The sequence below is a fragment of the Colius striatus genome, chromosome 2 (assembly GCF_028858725.1).
Source record: "Colius striatus isolate bColStr4 chromosome 2, bColStr4.1.hap1, whole genome shotgun sequence".
Taxonomy (NCBI): domain Eukaryota; kingdom Metazoa; phylum Chordata; class Aves; order Coliiformes; family Coliidae; genus Colius; species Colius striatus.
The window spans coordinates 7,723,191-7,749,494 of record NC_084760.1 but is presented as its reverse complement, the minus strand read 5'-3'; positions in this window follow the sequence as shown (position 1 = coordinate 7,749,494).

Genomic DNA, 26,304 nt, shown 5'->3' with positions numbered 1-26,304 from the left:
TACTGTTAGTCTTCTAATATTTTCCAACAGGATAATATATCTTAAGAGTTTTAAAAAGAAACTAAACATTGTGAAAAATTCATTCAAGCTCTGTGTTTGTGTGTCAAGATACAGCCTATGTTTACAATGAAAAACACGATCTAATTTTAGCATTTATGAAGCTACGAAGCAGCACTAGCAGCAAATTAAATCAAGGCTGTGCCTGGAGTTTAAGAGCAGTTCTAGATAGAAAAGCATTTTAACACTGGCACCTCTGACCTCTGCCAAATGGAAGCAAGACAAAATGTGTACACACTAGCATACACTAAAAAATGGCTTGATTGCTCAGCAGACTTGCCAGTATACCAGGAAAAAATACCCTGTCCAAAAAAACCTCATGGTTGGATATTATATGGAACAAGAGAGGGAATTAATAACAGTTATTCACACACTTACTCAAAATGAAATCCCAGGCCAGGCATGATTCAGCAATGTACTGAGCACTTAGCTACAGATCCATCAGGGAAAACAATCAGGCTGATTTTGAAGGGGAAGGGCAAGATCTAATTTTCTGATGCTGTTACACCTAGATACAGCAGGAGATGTCCATTTCTGAATAATTTTAGGAGTTCTGTTTATTAGGAAAGTTTAGAAAATGTCAGAAAATCTAGAAGCTCTTTAGCAGTCATCTTCTTGCATGCATGGGTATTCCTCATGTATATGCTTCCTTGCTTTTTACTAGATAGAATACAGTTTATAATGCTCATGAATACAGAACATATTGAATGCCTTATGGTACCTAGTCTACAGTATTTGTACTTCCTTCTAAGTACACCCCTCAAAAACATCTGGATTTCTAAAGGAACAGTATTAGTCATGAGTTAATGTCCATGTTCAAGCTTAGTTGAGGTGCCAAGAGCTAAATATACAACAGAAACTTTGTGAATTGAAGAGCTTTGTTTGCTGATGTGTAGGTTCCCATTCAAACCATAGTGCTATGTAAGGTGCAGGAAGAGATAAATACCTAAGGTGATTTTCAGCCCTTTTTGTGACCTGAAAAGGCAGCTTCTGGAGACAATTGCCTTGGCCAGCCCAGTTAGTGAAACCTCTTGAGTTTAAGAAAGGGACTTCCAGGTAACACTATACCCTAGGTCTTTTGCCTCTCCTTCATCACTGCAGGTTGATTAGCCTGTTTTCCTTCAGATTCTTTCTCTTCAGGTGTCTCTGGAGTCCCAAAGCTGCTCATGTATAGAGCTGTGGCTATTTCCAATAACAGAAACAGTTCTGAGTGTAAGAAACCTCATGCACGTGTAAGCCCTTTGGTACAATTGGTACTGCTTAGTTGAGACAATATTTTTTGAGGAATCCTCTGGTGTCCATGTGGCATATATATGGGCCTTAAATCCTTCTTAGGTGTCTAGACCTACAGGTTGGAATTAATTTCACCCAATGTGACTATTTAAATAACTAATTGTGTAAGCCTAAATTGGCAACCCTTGTATATTGATTTTGGCCAATAAACAGGCGTATGAGGAGGGCAATTACACAGAATCTCAGAATTATAGGGGTTGGAAGTGACCTCTCAAGCTCATCCAGTCCAATTCTCTGGCAAAACAGATCCACCTAGATCAGGTCACACAGGAATGTATCCAGGTGGGTTTTGAAAACCTCCAGAGAAGGAGCCTCCACACCCTCCCTGGGCAGCCTGGGCCAAGGCTCCCTCAGCCTTGCACAAACTAAGTTTTTACTTATGTTTAAATGGGACTTTTTGTGTTCCAGCTTTGGTTCCCTACGCCTTGTCCTGTCATTGGGCACTAAAGAAAAAAGTGTTTCCCCATCCTCTTGACATCCACCTTTCAAATCCTTGCAATTATCAATGAGGTCCCCCTTCAGTTTCCTCTTGTCCAGACTATCTCCTCTTCTCAAGATTAAACAGCCCCAGGTCCTGCAGCCTTTCCTTGTATGAAAGATGCTCCATTCCCCTGATCATCTTGGTGGCCCTGTGCTGGCCTCTCTCCAGCACTTCCCTGTCCCTCTTGAGCTGGGGAGCCCAGAACTGGACACAGGACTCCAAATGAGGCCTCACCAGGACAGAGGAGAGAGGGAGCAGAACCTCCCTCAACCTGCTGGCCACATTCTTGATGCATCCCAGGCTGCCATTGGCCTTCTTGGCCATGAGGGCACATTGCTGGCTCAAATTCAGTTTATTATCAACCAGCACTCCCAGGTCTCTCTGCAGAGCTGCTCTCCAGCAGGTCAGTCCCCAGCATGTATTGGTGCATTGGTTTGTTCCTCTCCAGCTGCAGGACTCTGCACTTGTCCTTGTTGAACCTCATGAGGTTCCTCTCTGCCCAACTCTCAAGCTGGTTGAGATCCTGCTGAATGGCAGTACAGACTCTGGTCAATCAGTCAGTTTGGTGCCTGCAGGGAACTTGCTGATTACTCTCACTCTAGGAAATGAGTAGGACAAGCTGCTCTCTGAAGATGTCTTACTGACTGAAGTGACTGTCTGACGTTCTGAAGATGATATATACGTATCAAAAGCTAAGAACCACCAGTAGAAGCTTAAGTTTTCTTGAAATCTGTGGTGTTTGGATTAAGGTGAGTAAATCTCAATCAAAAACAAAATTGAAGTGTGAAGGAAAAAGCCTATAGACATTACTGAGGTCAGGTTTTGAGTCTAAGTGCCCAGTGATACACCTACAGCACAGACAGAGATGTAGATACACATCATGTTGGTGTAACTTTCTCATTTTATCAGAGGCATTATGTTGGCAACAGCCTGGAACTTACTATGGGCTACAAAATCCTCCTGCAAAGCTAGGGTAAATATTAGATGTTAGCCTACTCTGAACTCTGTTGCTTTAGCAAGGCCAGGTAAAGAAAGAAATAAATAGGCAGCAATCCCCTTACAGTCTGTCCATCTCACTTCTAGGAGCTACACACTTTCCAGTCCTGGGAAGATGAGATAGTGTGTCCCTATCTTGTATAAGTTTTGGGACATTTACTTTATCAGTTTATGTAAAGTGTTACAGAGTGTGTAGATACGTGGGGAAGAGAAGCAATCTGGTTTTTGTTTTGTTTTTCCACTCTTCTGAATTTGAAGTGGGCACTGCACTAATTGCTCTGATCCTTTGTGTATCCATGTCAATATCTCTGGATCATTAGTTGACATTGACACTTCTAGCCTTAGGATATTATTAAAATTAGAAACCTTTACCATGAGCTCAGTTCTTTTTTCTCTTGAGGACACTGATATTTACTCAATAAGTCCCTATTGGGAGGTTCCTGTGATCTTTGCCCACTTTCCTTCTCCAGTGTCAGCTCTGTTAGCAGTATATGACTGACATATGTCTTTCTGCCTCTCTTTTAGGTTTCCATTAACGACTACACATTTACTTGGATAGCTTCTTTGCTATGAATTGAATCACTTGCTGGGATTCTGGGATTCCAAGAATGTCCCGAATCTCTCATTTCTCTAAAGACCTAGAACTACATGATACCTTCGTAGGCACCTAGTACTACAGCCTTTTTACCCTTAATCTGGGCTGTGTAGAAGCTATTCTAAAATATATTTTGAACTGTCCTACTTGCTCAGTACTTGTTAGGTGATGCTGCCATAGGAATAGGTGGAAGTTTCTGTGCATACTGTTTCTGTGGCATGCACGTGTGTCTGAAAGCACAAGGCAAACTAGGGATATCCCTCTTTAGACTTCCAGACAAAACTTGAGGTTGCTGAAGCAGGTGGATAGAAGTAAATGATAAACTTCATCTCACGTTACCTGAAAATAATGGCCTATACAGCAGCCAGTACAATCAGTGTTTATCTGAAGGAATGAATTATAGAAATCTCATCAGATATATAAAATAAAATTGAAGAGAAATTGCATCAATAAAAGTTATGTCAGTAAAAATGTTGAACTTAATTTTCAGGTGTTCTTTTCATGGAGAAAAAAAATCATCTTTAATTTAAACTTTAAAAATGTTTCTGGCTTTACTTGGTCCAGTTATTAAACTATTGAAGGACAGCTGCTTTTTTAAAAAAAGAAGCAATTCAGAAGACCTAAAGTTTTGTTTATTTGCACTACTACCCCTAAGAAAATCAATGTAGTACTCTGGGAAAAAGAAATACGGAAGAGAATATTACTTGCAGATTTCTTCTTCTCTTCCATTACTTGAATCCAAAATTGAGGCACTTATTGAATCTATAGGTCCTCTGTCATAGTGATGTTAGAGAAACTTTTTCCATCACTTACATTTGAACAAGAAGTTGCAACATTTTCTTTCAGGTAGGGAATGAAGCACACGAGTTTGTCACTGTACAAGTAGATTACTGTGGAGTGCTTCTTTATGGCAAGTTATTATAACAATTTGCTGCAGCAATTTGCTATAATGCTATTGCAGCATAACAGGGACAGCAGAGAGGCCTATAACTCTCTCTGTGTAGGACAGTTTGTCCATCAAGCAGGAATAAAGTCTGATAGAAGTGTTACCAAGGGATTATTTGCAAGATACGTGTTAAGGGAATTGTGCTATGGATGTGGAGACACAGAAATACCTGATAACTGTCAGAGTTGCTAAAAATGTTCTTGTTATTGCCAGGTTGCACAATGGTTTCATTCTCCATGAAAGTCTGGGTGACATATTTGCTACCCAAGTGAATAAAGTGATAAATACTACCAGGGCTAGTAATAAATTAATTTGCCTTTTAGATGGTAATCTTTCATGCTACCTTATATGCCAGTGCTTGAGGCAAACTATTTAAAACACATTTCACTTAGTATGAATCTGGCAACACCACACAAGTAAGAAAGATGAATCATGAGCTTTTCTTTTTAACATTTGTCTCTCAGTCATCTAGAAGCTATTGAAGAGGCTAAATCATCAGGTATAAGAACACTTTTATGGAATATATCAATTTTCTAAGTAATGATTGATCCAAACAAAGACAAAATAGTATATTTGTGTATATGGAATAGGTATTGTTTTCAGGGGGCATTTTTGTAATAGATATGTTTGATTTATTACTGTAATGTAAATGACTTTATATATGTTTTAAGTACTACCAAAACATTACTTTTTGCCCTTTGCTCAACTATATAGACAAGTCACAGATAGTTTTTGTTATAGTAATGTGTCTGTGGGGATTTAGACATCTAAAAGTCTTCTGCTTGGGGTCCTGAGGTAGCAAAAATCAGTGCATCTCCACTGGAGTTCCCATGCAGATTTTTACAGAGAATGTTCTGGTGTGAAGAATTTAGAATTAAGACAATTCTTTGTGTTCTGAAAAACGGAATATCACGATGGAACTGGAGTGCCTTATTTTTATGTCATAATGTCAGTCACTGGTAAATGGAATAGGTTACTCTCAAGAGACTGTACAACTACCTGTTTTCTGTGAGAAACATGGATGGTGTCAATTTAGTTTGAAAAGGAGAATTAACTGAATTAACTGAACAACAATACCAAAAATAAAGTACCTTGGGTAGCATGTAACTGGCAAAGGGGAAAGTAATGTTTATGGGCTGTTTTGAGGGGTTTTTTTTTCTGTTATACTTGACCACTTCAAGATATAATTAAAGCTTTATAAGATTTCCAAAGTTTAAAACAAATGAAGAGATCTAATTGGGTATGAAATTACAGTATCTGATATACTGATCTCTTCAGATAGGTCAGACGAATTACACTGAATATCTTTGCAATCTGAGTTTGATTTGAATATAGTATCCTGACTCTGGCTCATCCCCAATATAGACAGAATCGTAGAAATTCTCACTAAACAGTATATTTGTCTCTCTTGGTAGTAAAAAAAGGGAACATAATACAACTCAGTACCTCCTTATAATTATTTTGCAAAGTTCATTTTTTAACAGTCATTGTGGTCTTATTTTTTTTTTGACCTGATTCTTATTTCTATTATCTCTTTTTTCTTTCTTCTCTTTTCATTTTATTTAAGTCTCTTCTCCATTGCTCACTTGTGCAGCCAATTTTTCTACATACTCCTGTTATTTTCAAGTACCTATTTTGCTTTCAAAGCTCTTATTCTACCCCATACTATTCCTGAAATAAGATCAGTCATTCCCTATTAGAATGTGATGTTACTGGTCCTGAGAGACAGAAAATAATGTATAATATATGCTTTTTACTTTAAAAATATATGCTCACAATGTTATGGCATTCACAGCCGATGTTATAAGAATCTGAGAAGTCATCCATCCCCAAAAGAGAGAAAGCAACGAGAAAGATACTAAGAAAGAATTTTTATTTGCCTAACAAGTAATCATTAAGAAATCATTTTAAGACTTGGACAATGATTTCCCAGTGGCTGGTTGCATGGAAAAAAAACCAAGCAGGAAATAATTTCATACAGAATACCAAGTAACTGTACATGACAATATGAATCAAGAACTTGGGGTGCTAGGATAGTACAAATCAAAGCTCATTCAGCCATCGTGCTGTCTGTCTTGTTCAAAAAGGTCTAGAAAGTCTTAAAGAAAATTACTAATTTACTTTTATGTTTCCAGTGTCTGTGGAAGCACCATGCAGCTGGAATGTAGTCTTCATGTTTGATCACAGGATATGTGCAAAGTAAGGCTGTATAAGCAATTCCATTTAATATTTCACAAACTTGAGAACAACTGCTTTTTACAGGATTGCTACAGGACAATGAGAGTCTCTAGAGCATGAGCAGTCTAACTGGCATTGCTTGACGTCATGCACATTGTCACTCCCTACTGACTATTTACACTATGCAGGTTCCTAATTTGCTGTGCTTATAGACGTCTAAAATTGTGAATGTGAATATTTCTTTCTCTTTCCTTTACTTTTCACCTGATTTTGCTATGATCATGATAAAAAGAAGTGAATTAATTAGAAGCACAGTCTTTGGATGATTGCACATGGCATTTCATATGCAAAATAAATTGCTTTGTGAATTGTAACATATACTATTAAGCACTTCTATTTTAAGTATGCATTGTACAGGATAGCGTGTGGGTAACTGCATTTAGAAATGTTTTCCCTTTAAGAAGGAATGTATCTGCTGCTGCAAAGAGAAAATACATATACTTTCCAATACACAGTTTCATCCATCTTGTATATTACATAAACTTTAGAGTTACTGATTGCTCATTCTGTTTCTTTATATTGCTCTATTTTAAAGAATAAAATTGGTAAGGTGACAGGCTTAAGGTACTGCAAGACTGCAAAATGACATCTGTAGGACATGGTCCACTACTTTGAAACTATTTTGAGTTAGACTATTGCCTATCAGTAGAGTACCAAATAACATACTGACTCAGTGAGAAATGCAATGTGTGCTCTTAGATCTTGCTTCACAGGAAATGATAGAAATGATTATAAAGCAGATTTTCTCAAGTCCTAGTAAAATATTAGAAACCCTTATTTCAGGGAGTTCCAATTCATAGTGGTTCCAGCTCTGATGCATTATGTTTCTGAGTTCCTGTGACTGCTTTTGTGAAGCTGTTAAATGAGAAACAACAAAATAATGTGCACCCATACTTATAATGAATAACACTGGCAAAGCAGTCAGAGCGGTTGCTGGTTTATAAAAGTTCTTTTTGATCTATTTATAATTTTTTTTCCCATTTTTTCTCATTGAACTATCTGTAACCAACAAAGCGGAAAATAACTCTCTGAAATCTCAGATTCATAAAAAGAATGTCTAAGGGTTGGTAAAGTCTAAGACCTTGCAAACAGCATTATTTTAAAAAAATCTAAACCTGTTCTAGATTCCCGGGAGATGATGAAGTTCCTAATTTGTTTGCCAGACACTAAGCTCTCTGAGAGAATATATTTTTCATTTAGATGCTCGGGCTGTTGTCTATGTAGCATACCAAATTTATACAAACATATCACTGTTCCTGACTTAGAATGCAATTTGTTTCTTTAGTCAAGTCGGTGCACTTGCAGCAGCAATCTTCCTTCAAACATTTCCTGCATGAAAAAATGGTTTGTTCTGATCTGTTGTTCTTCAATTTCCGTTTATATCTATCATTCTCTAATCTATGTAAGAAAATTCTCTGGTAGAATTCTTTGTGGTATTTAAAGATTTTATACTTGTCAGTTTTAATCTTTTCCATCTCTTCTATTTCATGGGATGAGGAAGTAAGTAATTCTTTTATTCTCATTTCTTTCCTTCTAGTAAAAGGATTTGTAAACTTGCAGTTTCACAGTGTTCAAACTGAAGCTTTTCTTGGGAAAAGTTACAACTAATTTCACTCACTGATGCCTGTCTTTACTGTCAATAACTTTGACACAGAAGCTTGACTGGATAGAAAAATGGCTTGTAAAGCAAAGAACAGTATTTCTCTAAGTTTTTAAGGAAAAAATGCTGAACTTTTCCCATGCCAGTTCCTTAAATCTGCACATGTATAGTAAAGAATTTGTCACTGTCTGCTTCCAAAAATACCTTTTTGTCTATATTATATGAGTTGCAGATCAGTAATCTTTACACTTAAATGTAAACAGCAGTTTTAACTAGTTGTCTGGGCTGGAAATTTCTAGGAAGCAATTTATCCCAACTGTGCTAACACAGTCAGATGAATCTCCTTCTGGATTTATCCTTATCCTTTCTGTGGACTAGTGAGAAAGAAAATCTAATCCAGTCACCTAGCATTTCAGATGTATAAACTAAGTGGAAATGACTCCTACTCAATATGTTTCATGGTGAGAGAGGGAAGAAGAAAGAATCATCATGAGGAATGTGGTGTCTTTAATAATTCTGTTGAAATGTCATTGTGCTTATGATCCATGATTATTACAGGCTTTTTCCATGAGCAAGAAATGAACTGAAAAAGGTTATTCAATGGGAACGATACAATTATACAAAGGACACCATGTACTAATAAAAAGAGGTGTTATTCTACATGTACAAATATTTTTCATTTATCCAAGACACTGATAATGAAAAAGAGATTTGCAGGTAAGTAAAAATGTCATTTACACCCCTATTAAATCTCCCTCATGCTTCCACAGCAATGTAAAAGCTCTTGTCTGCAAATGAGAAGTAGGCTCCAAAGAGCTTTTTATCTAATGATTGTGAAGTGATTCATACTGCATTTCTGCTGCTGCTGTTAGCAATGAGAAGTCAGAAGGAACTGTGTGAGGCTGATAGTTTTGTAAACCCTGACATAAACACTGATCAATGGGCACCTGAAAACTGAGGTGAGTGTTTAGAGGACATCCTGAAGTAGCACAGGATATCAGTGATGATATGGTATTAGCAGCCCTAATTTCTGCCTATCAGCACTTTTGAGCACCTCTATACCAACCTGCTCAACTATTGAAAAAGGCATTGGAAAAATCCTTCCTAATAAATCAGAAACAGACTGAAATATTAGTTTCTCTACAGTTTTTCCTAAAACATCCAAATTCTTGAAAGTTTGTACTTTACACATGAGATTTAAAGCACTATCATCTAGTATTTCCTTACATTTTAGGTTGCCTAAGGATTATCTTGCATTAAATATTTGTTCTGGAGATTTCCATAATGGGAAGTTTGGAATTTGATAGGCAAAAAGAGTAATGAAAGATAAAATGTGAAAACTATGTGAGGGAAGAGAATAGGATGGGGGTGAAAGCATGAAACAAAGCCTGGACATGAAGTTTTTGTGGAGGAACAGAAGAGATTTCAACAAGGTTCCCAGAGCCTGGCAGATTTGTGCCAATGTTATCTTTGGGTAATTCTAAGTAAGTTGGTTGCAGCAAACTTTTCACTTCTCCATCATTAGGTACCTAGTCTAGGTTGCTGCTAGTACATATGTAGAGGGAACTACAAAATCAACTTAAATCTGTTCTGAAACCTTATATGCTTACAGTATATTTTATTTCTAATGCTCTAAAATCCATTACTTTACTTGGTAAACCATAATATCGGATATTTAGGTTCAAAGTAGGATTCTTTCCAGGCTTCCTGCAAGTTGAATATTTCATGAATTTGAAAATAGAATTCCACCTCCACCAAAGTGTTTAGGAAAGTTTTGAATCCCCTTCCTTGCAGGTCTTCAAGACCCTTCTGGACATGTTCCTATGTGACCTGATCTAGGTGGACCTGCTTCTGCAGGGGGCTTAGACTAGATGATCTCTAAAGGTCCCTTTCAACCCCTACCATTCTATGACTCTATGATTCTATGAAAGGGATGAAATTCTTGGAAGTCAGACAATAATCCTTTAATCTGTTAAAAATGAAACAAACCAAGGAAATTTGATGATCACAAACCTTTAATAATGTAGAGTGGTTTACAGTATCTAAGTATCAGACTTTCTGGACCTTCAAATTAGTAAATTCAGCAGCTCTGAAACCTTTAGACAATTGGAATTGAAAATATACCCTATTTCCCCTCATCTAATGTGATATATTGAACAAAGGCCTGCATAATCACTCTTTCCCACTGACCCACACAATACTTTATTTTGAATGTAGATTAGAACAGTTCTTACTGGGGAGCTTAGCAGTAATTTGTAGAAGACTGTGCACACTACATTGGTGTGAGATCCACTCTCCCTGTCCAAGGAAGAACAATTCTTTCTTGTGCTGAAGCAAGAAGAGCAGGAATACAAATCTGAGCTCTCTGTGGCCCAGATCAATGATCTAATTCTCCTCTCTCATGTGAGAACATTTCCCTGAGTGTTATGATATATGCCTGTCTTTCCTCTTTTTTTTGACAAATGATGAGAAGACTTATCTACCTAACAACAGTATAAAGATCATATCAGAAGGTACTGAATACAGAGATTACTTTTTTACCAAAAAATCCAAGTGTTATCGAGTCACTCCTTGCATAATTCCCACATTTTTTTCATTAATTTTGGGTTTTCTTTGCAACCTCATTTAGGTAGTTTCCAAAGAGCCATTCCACTGTGGCTATGTGTAGAGACTCTCTTGTCTACAACACTCACATCCCCTTGCAATAAACCCTTATGCTTTGCACTCTAATGCATGAAATATTTCAAAGCATACAGTCATAAATCTTTTGCCCAAGATTACAAATAAAGTTTACAGTACAGTGGAAAATCCATTGAACCTAATCATTAGCCTAACATTCTTTTCTTGTTATATCAATAAGAAGTAATTTTATTAAGTTAAATGTCCTGCTAAAACCAGGAACCGTTAAATGTTATTCCCAAGTACCAAAATACAGGCTCTTATGTTACAGAAAACAAATGTATTTTAGTAATTTTGTCTTGCAAGAAAAAATTTTTGTCTACTCTTGTATTTACATACAATTAGTGATCTCATCTGCAAATGAGATGCAAATGCTACTGAAGCAAATTCCGTAAAAGCTATTTTCTGCCTTGATTGTTAAGTCAGGGAAGAAAAATCTTCCCTTGTTTCTTCCTCACTGAAGAGTTCCTGTTCTCCAGAGCAAGACTCATTAGTCTTGGTTCGTTGCCATGGTACTCTTTCCTTGGCAGAGCTACCAACTCTTTACTAAACAGAAATTAAGGGATGTATTATTACCTGTTTCTCCCATCTCTAGCCATTGATAACTAAAATGCTAACCAAGCAGAGTATAGATTGAATCCCTTGCTAACAGATGGTGCTTTGGTGGGAGTATGTATAGTATGACTACTCACTCCTCTATTTTACTAGCATTTGGTTCTGTTTTGTATTTAATTTAAAGCATTTGAATTGAGCTTTTGAACTCTTTGCTGTGAGTATACTAGAGGTATATAATGTTTGTGTATAAGGAATACATGAAAAGGTTTCTTTAGCATGTTTTGCAAAGAAAGGCACAACACAAGATGGAAATTAGCCCTTAGGTTCTGCAGAATTCTCAAAACCAGACTTGAACTAGCCTTATGCTAAGATGCAGTAGTGTAAACAGGCTTTGTGGAATTGTTTTCGAGAAAGCATTAGACATATTGCACATGCAGTAAACATAATGCATAATGACATAAAGTCTAGTATATAAAATAAGTTCAAGACAGTGATTAACTGCTCAGATACTTTATTTCCTTAAATCTATTAACAGATGCCAAATTGCATGGCAAAATATGGCCCATATAAATATGACTTCCACAAATAAACTGAATATTATCAATTCTTTTCCAAGGATTAACAGATTCACTGAACTTGATCAGGTTTTAAGAAGGAGCTGTGATTATCTATTTATTTTTTTCAGTAACACTGAAACAGAGTTATTTTATGATTCCTGCTTCAATTAGATGAGGTTTGCTCTGTTTAAATTTCAGTGGGATTCTTTTGGAATTATATGTGACATCCGAATTAATACTGGAAGAGTTCATCATGATTAATGTCATTACAACAAATGCTAAAGGGATTAATAGGGATTTCCTACTTGTTGCAAAGTGCAGAAGCCCTAGGGGCTTTGCCATCGAAGAACGCTGGGGTGGCCTCGTCTTGTCAGATCTTTTGGATTAGAGATGTTAAATAAAAACATCTGTAAACTGCTACAAGATTTACACTCCTCTTTTCTGTTATAAATGACATTATTAACTCTACTGCACTTCTGGGGCCCATTTAATTTAGCAGTTGCTTCAGAAAGCACTTCATAAAAAACATTTATTGAATTAATTGTGATATTTCTAATACACTATGCATTTATAATCTCGTCACCACCTGAAAACTCTCCTCCCAGTTGCCTTGTAGATTCAAAACTAGAACATTTATGTGTCATTAAAGCAAAAATTTCAGTAGTCCTAATGTCCTAGTCTCATCATGTAGCACCCTGTAGACATGTCAAGAGTGAAGTTTGCTGCCACTTGATTTGTGCCTTCCTTGCAGTTACATCTTATAAATGAACACCAAATATCCAAGACTCAAATCTCTCACACTTACTATTGCCTGGTTTTGACATGGCAGCTATTTGAGATAAAGGCTACTGAATTATAAAGCTAATTGAAAGAAATCACATATGGCTAAGCTTTGTAAGTAGTTACAGCCCTTATTTTGATAAGGGTTCAAAATGGCAGTCTTGTGGTATAAGAAGCTGTTTAGGTAATACTTAAGTCAGAGAGAAAAAAATGCCCTTAAAGTTTGATCAACTTTCTGAGACAAAGTCTGTAATTCCTTTTCGAAGAGAATAATTCACTAATTTGCATATGCACATGAGTAGAAGGAACATTAAGCCACACGTAAATTGTTCCTATGTCTTAACATAAATTATATGCAAAAAATTATCATCACTATCAGAGCCGTTTTAAACAGTTCTCTTATTTCAAGCCTTTGTTTATGTTCTCCTTCAGGCACTGGTACAATGAAAGAGCTAATTCTGCTCAAGGATATTTCCCAAGTCCTGTTTTTTATTCATGAGTAAGTGACCTTGTTAAGAGCCTTGAAATAGCAGTATTCCATTTAGAAATACTAGTATTCAGTATGAATGTAATGATCTTACAGGAGAAAATCCTGATGAGAAAACATGAACATCCAACCACATTTAAACAATATGGGTCAAAATAGATCCTTTTTTGAACTATTCTATGCTACCAGGAAAAGAGCTCAATTAACATTTGTGATTGAAGCATTTCTGTGCTTCATTTCTGTTTTTCTGCTGACATAGACCTGACCAGTCCAAGATTTGGCTCAAGTTTTATGTTTCTATGTTAAAGCTATAGCAAGACACTAGCATCACTTTCTCAATATAGAAATAGACTGTTGTAGTATCCTATCAATCCTAAAGTGATATTACTGTTTGTATAACAATTCCAACACAGGACAGGTGTAAATGGTAAATCTAATGGCCTGAACTGTTCATTCTTCCTAGGAAACTACACTTGAGATGACACAATAAATTTCTTCACAGCCCTGAGAGTCAAGAAATTAGAATTATGACATATAAAGAACAAATATGGCCTGTACAGTGTTGTAAATTATATGTCTTTTTGGTATGAGGTTGTATAAGACTGTAAATGGTATTTTGTCCTACAGGTGTGAATGATGCCTGACATTTTCTTCTCTCACTATTTGCGAGTAAATTAAATAACTTGCAAGTAAAATCAGATTTTTAAACCTTGTTACTGGGTTCTGTACAGCACAGAAGCTTTTGCACAGTGTCCAGCTTCAAAATAAAGAAGCATACAACAAAGCAACTCATCTTATTCGTGGACTGATCAGTGCAATGATTGATTTAGTGTATGAGTTACAATAAGACCTGGAAATCTGCATCAAATCACACATGTATGGGTAAAATGAACAGCAAAATTGATAGGATGAAGGAGGATAAACTTATAGCCTTGAAACACAAGAGAAGAATTGTCCTGGGGAACTAGTGGAAAGATTTCAGAACCAACCCAGAACAACACAGGGTACCAGATAAATCCAGGTTCCTTGAGATAACGGGAAGTACTTGATGATTATCAATCAATATAACATTAAGACATGGTAGCTAGCTCATCTTCCAAAAGACTGGATTCTCTGGACTTCAGTGGTAGCAATACCTCTGCCCATGGATACTGTGGAAGAAGGGAATAGCATGAGAAGGTAGGAATATGGTCAGTAGTATAGGAAGTTGTAAACGACATTCAGATACCACAAAAGATTATTCCACCCCGGTTCTGTGAATTTGCAATAAATATTGATTTGTTTTAACATCTGGAGTCAGCATGCTGAGACATTACAACACTTAGTTTCTGTTATATGAGCAATGAATATCAGCAATAAACAGAAATGTCACGTTAAATATTTGTGTGGAGCTGTTATTTTCCAGAATTGCAAATGTATTACTGCAACTAAGACACAATTTATCAACTGTCCAGGTACTGAACTCACGTAGACCAGTGCTAAGAATCTGCAGAATTAAATTTTGCTTGATAAATGAAAGGATATTCAGTTGGTGAAGGCAATATTTTCATTCAGAATTTCTTCCTCATATTCCAACATCTTTTGTTTGGTTGATTTTTAGAAAAAGTCTTAATTACCTTCAAATCCTGTTTAAATCTATGAGCTCTGAGGGAAAAAAATAACCTACTCAGGACAATGGAGGGATCAGCCAGTTGTTGTTACTGATGGTAACAGTACTGAGTACTATAGTATAGTAGTGCACTACTGACACAGTACTGATTGGTATAACACCCATACCTGTAGATGCACAGAGCCTGGAGAAAAACTCCCATTCAGGAACTGGAATATGAGAGAGGGTAGCTGGCAGGATATCTATGAATAAAATAAAACTCTTCTGAGAAAAGCTCAATGAAATATAGAAGCACAGGAAGAAACTACATCAACAAAACGTGTATTCCTAAATATAAGCGAACCATTTAATTTCAGTAGATGAGCATCTATAAAGCACAAATGCAGTATCTGGAAGATAATTTAATAATGACTTGGTGTTTTCACTCTGCTGAAATGAGTGCTGGGGTTTTGTCTAAAGGTTTATGTGGTGACTCAATATCAAAACAGAGACACAACACCAGCAGCAAAAATATTAATCCTGTTCAGTGTCCAGCAGTTTTGAGCAGTGAATACACTCACCTCAGTGATGCAAGTTCTGTTCATGGAGATAGGTCATAAAACGCTTATTGAGCTATTAGCACTTGCTCCAAGTTCAGATTAGTTCAAGAAGATAGATATTGCACTGTGGGACTCAACACCACTGAGAGCACAAGCAGACGAGGAGGAATAGCAGAAAAGAAGAGGGTGAATGACTGTAACACAGGTTGGAGAGAGGAACAGGAAAAGAACTGAAGCAGAAAATTAAATGGTCTGATACTGACTTTGAATAATAGCCATGGGTCACCCTGAATCTTACTGTACTGGAAATACACACACATTAACACCCCTCAACTGTAATCAGTTTTGTTAAGGTGCAAGGCATTAGCTCTGACTCCATCTCTTTCTCCCCTTTTCTTTACATGAATATACATCCATAGATTAGTAAGGAAGATCTAACCACTTAAAAGACTATTCCATAGTAAAATTCCCTTTTAAGTATTTTGGAAAATTTGATATTTCCTTCTCCTTTCATTAACTTCTGAAAAATCCTGTGAGTCCTTCACTCATCAGAATCTAATTATTATTGCCTTCCATTCAGGTTTGGCTGCCTGGATCTAGCTATCAGAGGTGGCCTCATGGGAAATCAGACTTGCTGAGATATTTGTTAGCACCGCCAGTTGCCTCTCTAGTGGGAGGCACTTTTTTCTGCTTTCATTAACTCTTTTTCTCTTTTCCTGCTGACCACTCTTTCAAACCCACAATCATTGTATTCCCACAGTGAGCTGAGGCAGCAAAACACTCAAGGCGTGGATTTTGAATTGTAAAAATTATAGCTGGAAGAGATCAATTAGGTTATCCTACTAGCATTGCAAGATTATATCCCACACTTTTAGTTTTCTACTGTTTTGTTCAGCCTAATTTTAAAAGCCTCAAGGGATGAGGCTGCTGCACTTCCTCTAGAAGACTTTTCAACAATTTAATATAGCTTACTGTTGATAGGATGATTTATTGTTTTCTTTTTCATCTACATATTCCTCTGCATAATGCATTTCCATGACCCTTAAGTTACATTCTTTTGAAAATATTTGAAATCTAATATTCTTCCTTGATGGTGTCTCAACTGTATATGGTGTTGTTCAGCATAACTGATAGGCATCTGCTATAGAGCACTTAAAACTTATAGCCCTTTTCTATTATTTGACATATGCACCTGTTGAAAGCACACTAAGAAATGAATCTTCTGTGGATTTCCTAATTAAACATCTCTTAGCAAAGAAAATGTAAGAGTTTGTGAATCCAGTCAACCACATCTGAAAAGAAAACAAAAAAAAAGAGTAGATTATTTCTGGCTAAAATGACCTTTTCTACATACAACATATGTGGCAGTTTCTTTCTTTACATCTTTTCTTACCACTTATAAGTAGCATCGAGTCTGCTGTGTCTCTGGTCTGTCCTTCACAAAGTTAAGACATATGTTTCCTTGGCCTATCTATAACTCTTCTTAACCCTCTTCCTTTTCTACTGTCCACTCTCACTAACAGGGATTTCTACTCTAGAATGTCATTCACATCAGCTTTGACACTCTGGTATCTGAGGTCTTCTGTTAAAGCTCAGTCACTGCTAATAATTACAGCTTCCACCTCCAAATATTTCACCCCTATTCCTTAAAACCTTCTGTTCTACATCTGACAAAGTCACATAGATTCAACTATTGATAATATCTTCCTGACTCTCCTCCTACTCCATATCAAGTTCTCTTCATGAACATTTGTATTTCACAACTTTCTTGTGAATTTTCAATTCAATTACCTTTTCTTTTTCCCATTTCCTGTTCTTTAATGCTTCTGGTCAGTGTTGTTTTTTTTTTCCTCATGTAATGACCTTCTGTCTTCATTTTCACTAGCAAAGACCGAAGTCCCAACAGTCTTCTCTTAATTACTGCAGATAGAGTTCCTAGAGCTCTATTAGTTCTTTTCTTTCTTTTTTTTTTTTTTTTAAGGGCTGATGCAGTATCTATATATCTTGTCATATAGAACTTTTTTTCATCTACATGTCTTTATTTTAAACTCCTTATGCTGTTCCTAGGACTTGTCCATGATGTCCTGCCCAAGGCCTACCAGGTACCTCCAGATTATATTTGAGTGTGCTTGTTCGAAGGACCATTTTCACCCTCTTACTTTCTCTATTTGTCACTGTGCGCACCTGGAAAACTAAAAACTTAAAAAAACTTGTTTAGTTTTTCTTTTTTCAGTTTTCCTTAATCTTTCCTAAGCTGTTTGTCATGCTCAGTGTCGTACTTGGATTAATTTCACAAATACAGACATTGATGTGATCATGTTTGTAATAACAGGACATCAACACAACAGAAGGAAAAAATAGAACCTGTAAAGAGTTTGGTAAGGATGACAATCAGACAGACAGAAACTATACATAATCATAGAATCATAAAATCATAGAATGGTAGGGGCTGGAAGGGACCTTTAGACATCATCTAGTCCAACCCTCAGTGCCTCACCACTGTCACAGGGAAGAACTTCTTCCCAATATCTGATCTAAATCTCCCCTCTTTGATTTTAAAGCCATTACGCTTTGATCTGTCACTGTATACTCTTGTAAAAATCCCCTCTCCAGCTTTTCTTGTAGGGTCCCTTTAGGTACTGGAAGGCTGCCATAAGGTCTCCCTAGAGCCTTGTCCAGACTGAGCAATCTCACATCTCTCAGTCTGTCTTCACAGGAGAGGTGCTTCAGTGCCCTGATCATCTTTGTATCCTCCTCTAGACTTGCTCCAACAAGTCCATGTCATTCATATGCTGGAGGCCACAGAGCTGGACCCAGCACTGCATGTGGGGGTCTTATGAAAGTGGGGTAAAGAGTGAGAATCATCTCCCTCAACCTGCTGTCTGTGCTCCTTTTGATGCAGACAATGATATGGTTGGCATGTACGTGTTTAAGAGTTTCATTAAACCAGTACCCCAATTTGTTTCAGTATAAAATACTATAAGTTTTACATTTATGTCGAAACACTAAATTAGTCATACCAAGCAAAAAAATAAAGGAAAACCTTCTCTTTTGTTTTCATATTTTCTAGGCAACAATATTTGCCTTACAAATGCCTTTCTTCATAGAAAAAGGGTTTTAATCAAAACCACTTGCAGCTATATCTAAACCAGATAACTGTCTATCCAGAGGAATCAGAAACTACTTTGTACTGAATTTAATCTTATGCTAACACTGTTACAGTTTATGTTACTTAAATATTATGCTCAGAAATGTTATCTTTTAATTTTAATTTTTTATTCCAATGGGACAGATAAGGAGCTGGAAAGAATGCAAATGAGAATGGCTTCACAGGCAGGCATGCTTTGTCATTTGTCACTGTCAAAATCCATCAGTAATGTGGTATCATGAGAGGCAACCAGTGAAAGACTAAGAATTTTACTGGAACATTTAAGCATGATATTGAAATGAGATTTTGAGCAATACTCCTAGACAAAACTGATGTTTGCTATGTTAGTTGCTGTGAAACAAGGAAATGTAGACAGGGAGGCATATTTTATCTTCTTTTGGCCCCAGGAGCTCCTTCCACTACTCTGCCTGACTTCTAAAATTTCCAGCCCGATTGACAAAATTACAGGCTCGTAAACACTTCACTGAGTCAAGGAGTAGGACAGTAAGAACTCCCTTCCACTCTCCTCCCTGACCTGCAGCAGTGGGGACCGCTGCTTTCTGATTCTCTCCAGTTCCTTCTCAGAGCAAAAGCAGGTCCTCACAGGCTGGAAGATATCAGCAAAGGGATGTTGGAGAGGAAAGAACAGGAAAGGAAAAGAAAAAGAGGTAGAGAAGGAGTTAAATATCAGCAGTTTTTCAAAGGCAGAGATGATAGTTAACCATCCAGCCACCCTCCTCCTCCTGTTTTACAACAGCTCAGTCATGAAGGCAAAACCTAATAGAGTCTTTGAACTCATTCAGTTTCTGTAATTTAACATTGCTCATTGACTTGTGCCTGTGGGATTTCCAAGTGGTCTCTCATCCAAGGGCTAAGCAGGCCCTTGAGTACTAAACTTCAAAAGATGAACAGATACATTCAGATGGTTTGACTGAATCTAGCTCACTTCTGTGTATTTTTCCTTTTAAAATCAGTTGTTAGAAGGCTAAAGAATCACGGTATCATGACAGAAGCTCTTCATTAGCAAGATGAGGTGTGCATTTCCAAGACCTCTGAAAAATATCGTGCTTCATAGTTGACTGGTTAGCATTAACATACACTGGATATATAGCTGATTAAATGTCATTTTCTTTATATTATGAATATGTGAACATGAGGAAGTAAAAGGAAATGAGATATCCAAGGCTGCATGAACAATCCATGCTAGAATTCAGGACATCTTCACCTCTGCTACCAAGGCTGTGGCTGAGGTCATATTGGGCTAATCAATACTTTTCTAGTTCTATGACTATAGAAATGCTTGAGTTTTTGTCTTGTTAGAGGGCTTGAAACATAGTTATAAATGACCAGTATTCTTATCAAATATATGACACGATATTTAACTCCAGATATACCATAGAGTGTGATGACCCTAGAGGTGCTGAGTAACTCCAAACATGACAGAGGACGTATGATGTACAAGATGTTATTATTATACATTATTATTTCCATTCTCGGTTTCTCTGGACTTCCCAGCAAAACATATTACTTATGGTGAAACAAAATTATTTTATTTTTCTTTTTATCCAATATAATTTTGACACTTTAAAATTTTAAAAGCACGAGTAACAGACAAGCTTGCAATTATTCCAAATGATTTGCCTCTCCTTAAAAATTTGTGATACTGTGTGGGCCATCAGTAGTGAACACAATAATTAGCTTCAATAACAGACAGAAGGACCAACTGCTGCATGACTTCTCTGCTAAACTAAAGCATTTTGTGGCAGCTGTGTAGAGGGCTGACATTTTCTGAGACATCCTCTTAAGTTATCTTCTTCCATCAGCACACTAAAACCTTATGTAAATTAACAAGTAACTTCAGTGCCGCTTGACAATTTGCTTTACCAAATTGATGATCAAACTGAGTTCCTTTTTCCAAGAGCAGAGGAGAATCAATCAAGGTCAAAATACTTTAAAAGAGCAAGCAAAATAAGGCATAAAGAAGGTATAGGTGTCTTAGCTGTTATCAATAGTGAGGATGCTTGGTAGCTGCCCAAATGATTCAGTTTAAGTGCCAGTACTTTTCATCTTGCATAAAGCAATTTATTGAAGGCATTAAGCTTCCCTTATTCAGTTATAATGGACAATTCATTTGCTGCTGGCCTTTTTGAAAAGTTGGCTGAGACCAATTAGAAAATAATCCCCACATCCCACAAAAGGCTGAGCTGGTGCAATCAGAATCGTCATCACATTGACTCTTTGCATGGCTGAGAGAGAAAACAAGTCTATGGTGCAACTTGTGAGACTGTTGCCACATGTTTGGTCACAGAGCTCAGAGACTTTAATTCCTAATCTGCAAATATTTTGCTTATGGAATCTCAATCCTTTAAGTAAATAATGGACACCCCACTGAGAAATGCTTTTAGTAGTCCTACCAACAAATGTGAATCAGTTGCCTCTCAGTTCACTTCCATGGAACCTTTACTTCTGGCATGTTGTAGTTCTTTAGGCTGTTTTCCTCAGGCTTGAGTCAAAGTCTCTGGGAAGTAATTAGTTTTTCTGCTGGCTCAGATACCTACTGGACTGGACTCCATTTGTTGCTTTTGTTGTTACATTGTTTACCTTGGTAAAATGCATTTTGAAGGTTAGATTTTCTTTCTTCTTTCCTTTTTCCTTTTCTCTTTCATTTCCTTTTTCCTTTCTCTTTTTTCCTTTTTCCTTTCTTCCCTCCCTCCTTCACTTGCCTTCCCAGCTCTCTGATTTTTCCCTTTTCCTCTCCTCTCCCTACTTTTTTTTAAACCACAGCCATTATCTTTCTGTTATTAACTCAATCAGACTTTTCTCATTTTTTCTAACAAAAGCTCATAAGGAGTCTGTTCTGACAGGGTATTAACACGGCTCAACACCAGCAAGATGAAATGAGCACCACTGGGATGAAACGATGTAACTCATTCTTGTGTCAATAGATATTTATTCTTCCAGAGTTTTTGTTTAACTCTCATGCTAGACTCTTGTGTACTGATTGCATAAGCTTCTGAACATCTAAATTAAATATTTCTCATGGTCTTTGATATAAATTATGTCTTATTTTACCTTTGCTCATTATTGTTTTAGTATGTTCATCAATCAGCATTCATTATTTATAAGAATAAATTTATTTATATTCAGTGTGAAGTTGCTGTTTATAGATTCAACAGAATATCCTCTCAATTTGAGACTTTTAATTTTTGAGACTTTATCCGTCAGGCTTTAGCAAGTATAGAGTCATGGAAACTGTTATTCACTTTCACTTCTAATATAACTTCATTTCATATTATACATTTACAATATTTTCTGCATTTCAAAAATTATTATTATGCTAAAGTGCCATGTTTGCTATTCTGTCAGCACTGTCTCTTAAAAAAAGGAAAACTCTTTATATTTTCTTGAAGAAAATTTGTTCATTTGTAAGTTTTCCTAGAGACAGTCTATGGAAGACTGGCAGGATTTGTATTTTTTTAAAGATATTTCTATTTCTTGGAGGAGGCCTAAACGAACTGCCATTGATATGAATCATTACTATGTTCATACTGTTGAACTCCATAATTAATGGCTGTTGCCAAAGCTGGAGAAAGGATAGTGCCAAAGGGAACGGACTGTGTTTTGTGAAGGAGCTTGAAATTAGAGGCAACTGTTCAAGATACCCACTACTGGTAGGGATGGAAAGCACTGAGGGTTACCAGTATCAAACTGCAAAATCGATATCCTCTTGCGCCAGTTTCATGGGGATAACGCCAAATGGTTCTTGATTTCTTAGCATCATTTAAATATCATTCAGTTGAAATGCCATGGGAGGTGCTTGATAGATGTGGACTGTATTGAACAGAGGCAGGGCTTGTGTTTGGTTACCTTGGTGACAGCAAAAGAGCTATCCTGTAAGTAAGGAGACCAGAAAAGACAAAAAGAAATGGGAGAGACAGAGAAAGAAAGGAAAGGTTGGAAAGGGTTAGTCAAGGCATATTTATGTGCATAGACAAAATACACACCTTTTTAAAGAATTAGATAGACAGCTGGAGACTGCAAAGCTGTCATTGTTACCTTCTTTGCTTTGCCAGATTCACATGGCATCTACTGGGGGTGATGGAAAATTATAAAGACTGAAAGAACTACCAATCCTTCATCCTTGTACACACACACACACACACAGCCTCCTCAACATCTTAGAAATGGCACTAGTAATACTATATTTCTGAGGATTTTCCTGGCTCTATCTCCCAGTTCTGCCACTGGCAGAGGCTCAATCAGCCTTTTCTAGGCTTTGAACACAATCAAATTGAGTTTTACCAAGACTTTGAGAAGGCTTTAGTGACTTCTGATGCTGTGTGTTTCCTTTAAGAGACTACATAACAGAAAACTGAATTTGAATGGAAAGCTGGGAGGACAGCTCAGATGAATTCAATAAGGGAATTGGGAAAAGAATAAGCAAGTAAGTGAAGAAAATAAATGGGAAGTTGGGACAGGTTTATCAAGAAGTCTATAATACTAATCAAGGCATGTAAACCAATATATTTATGATGGTTCACTAATTATTTTTTTAAGTAGTAAAATATTGGCATTTGATTTACAGGAACAATGAGCACTCTGTCCAAAAATGGTATCAACTGAGGCTATGTCTAGAGCTTATAAGGTGTGAAGCAATGTTAAGTCCTTTAAAGAATAATTTCCTCAGTAACTTAAATTGGCCACTTCAAATCTATGGATAGTGTGGACTTTATTCTCTCCAAGCCTTAGCACCTCAGCTGTGAATGGAGGAAATATTTCGAAAGGGTACTGTGAAAATGAATGCATTATAGACACGGGTTACATGGTAAAACCCACGAGGAAATGAATAATTCTGACTTCTGAGCAGTGTTATAATTTTGTGCAATAAATAAGGCCTAGATCTGCACAGTGAAGAGTAAGGCAAAAACAAAATACTCAACTGCTGCTCATTAAATGATTCCTGTCTCTTCTGTGCATTGAATGAAGTGGAGGTCTTCTGGGAAAAAGTATGTGACTATGTAATTAAAAAATCTATTATTATGTGTTCACACAAGGGAGCCAGATTAAGGCAACTTGAATTCTGACTTTTTCTAATTTTGAGTGCTTTCTATTCAGATCGTTTGGCAAGCTTTGGAACCAAAACTGTGTCATCATACATTCTCCACAGGAACTTTTGCTCCCTTGCTCTAATTTCAGTCAAACCTGGCAAAATTTCAAGGACACTAAAGAAGGCAATGTGAGGTTAAGTATGTAAATGTAGGTGTCTTAAGATAGTGCATATGTTCAAAGAGGTGTCTAAATTCCTGACACAGTCAGTAGAGACCTACTTTCAATTGCCTGCACAACTATTCAGTGTCATTTGATAGAAACTTACATGTCCTACATGGTTTCCTTTTGCCACTGCAGAAGTCTTTCACAGATCCTCTGTCCAATTTACCAAACCCACATGGTGATCAAGTACATCTCAAATAATGGTGGAAAACTGAAAACAGAATCATGCTCTGAGACAATTTGATTGACAAAGCCCAAGGAGGAAGTTGATGTAAATTTATCAGCTGAATCATCTCTAGGCTCAGCTGACTAAAATTGGAGGTGAAAGATAAAATGTTCCCTCACATATCTAAATGTGGATATCTATATGCCTTTTTATGAAACTGAATCCTGTGTTAAGTACCTGAAAGAAGTTGTTTTTCTGATGTATCTCTCTGTGGGAAAGACAGAGTGAACCAAACCATTTTTCATTATACCTCAGCAAATCCCTTGCCAGTTAGCATGCATACTTTAGCTGATCACTGGGGATATATGCACTTCCTGATTAGCTTTAGAGCATATTGTCTCTTACTTAGATAGAAGACAAAAACCTTGCTAGTGCAAGTGGGAGGAAACAAGGAAAGGAGTTCTGGGGGGTGTGAAACAAGACAGAAGATCTTGTTTGTTGATATGAGAAGGATGTAAAAATGATGCAATCAGGGTGTTATACAGGATGTGATATTGTGTTGTGGTTTTTCCCAGCCAGCAATGAAGCACCACAACAGTTTCTTCCTCATTGCCCCTCATCCACCCCCACCCTCCTTAGGATGGCAGAGGCCAGGGCAGGGAGATCTCCTGCCAATTACGGTTCCAGTCAAAATAAACTCCAGTACTTGACTTAGAGAGGAAAGTAGGAAAGTTTATTCTACTACCTAAAAGAAATAGGACAGAACAAAAAGCAAAACCAGGGCAGGATGATGAGAAAATTACAACCAGCACTTTAAGATCTCCCTCCTTCATCCCTCCTCTCTTCCCAGGCCCAGACCACTGCTCCGAATATCTCTACCTCCTTCCTCCTCAACGGCTCAGGGGGGCAGGGAATGGGGGATCTGGTCAGTCTCGTAGATAGACTCAGCTGCTTCTCTCTTCTCAGATGAGGATGACTCCTGGCATTCTTCCCCTGCTCCAACATGGGGTTCCTCCCCTGGGACACAGTCCTTGAAGCACTTCTCTGCTGTGGGTGCTTCCCAGCAGTTGTGGCTTCTGCTGATACAGGGTCCCTCACATGGGGGACAGTCTTTGGTGAATATCTCTGGCATGGGTTCTTCCCAGCAGCTATGGCTTCTGTGAATATTGGGTCCCTCACAAGGGACACGGCCTCCTCTGGGCACAGTCACTGCCCAGTCATGGGGTCTTTAATGAGATCTTTAACAAATCTCAGCTTCACCCATCTGCAAGGATGCAGGGGAGTCTCTGCTCCAACACACCTCCTCCTCTCTTCTGTCACTGACCTTGGGGTCCACATGGTTGCTTCTCTCTCTCTTCCAACTCCCTGTACTACCACCAGCTGGAAAAGAAAGAAGAAAAAGCAAGGTGGAAGAGTAAGAACACTCCTCTTCCTGCTTCTTCTTAAAAAGTGATCATGGAGGTGCCTAATAGGCTCAGCCTCAGAAGTGAGTCTGTCTCAGTGCTGGGGACAGTTTTGAGGAACTTCTTACAGGAACCATCTTTACAGCCCCTTACCCATTACCAGAAACGGCTCCACACAAAACCATGACAACTGGATGTATTACTTCTATTAAGACGTGAGTTTGTGCAGTGAGTTCCTGCCTATGTTAGCCTCTTTTGTCTGCTTTTACTTTTTAGTGTTGAGACCATGTAGCTTACTTTGAATCCCAGAGGCTGTGGATAGATCCCAAAAGGCTTCCTATATAGTAAGTCTCCAAATAAATGATGTGAAAATGTTGCTCGATTTCCATGAAAACTCTCAAATTTTAATCTAAGGAAAGTAAATTGTTTACTTCACTGTACCAGATTTATTTGATGTCTCTCTACTTTTCCATTGTCCATAAGCAACCTTCTGTTTCTCAAATGAGGTTATTAGCTGCCTGGAGGAACCTGCAGAGTCCTTAAAATATCAGGAAAACAAACTAAAATAAAATCCACACAAATGAAATACCCTGAATGCATTACACCTAGAGGAAATTTATAGATTCATGTCAGTATCTCCATCCTAATCCTCTCCTTCACTTCTGCTTGATTTTGACTGCCCAACTCCCTTGCTTTCAGTGATTCTCACCAGGTCTAGCAGAAAGAGAACTGAGTTAAATTTAACTGCTCACCAGTCAGTGCATTTATGTCAGCCATTTGCCATCTGCCTCTCTTCTACATTTTATCTGACACTTAGTTTCTGATAGTGTCCTGTCTCATTTCTCCCATCACTTCAAAAAGTTCTGTTTTATGGATGTTTTTACTTGTTGCTTGCAATGTTTTG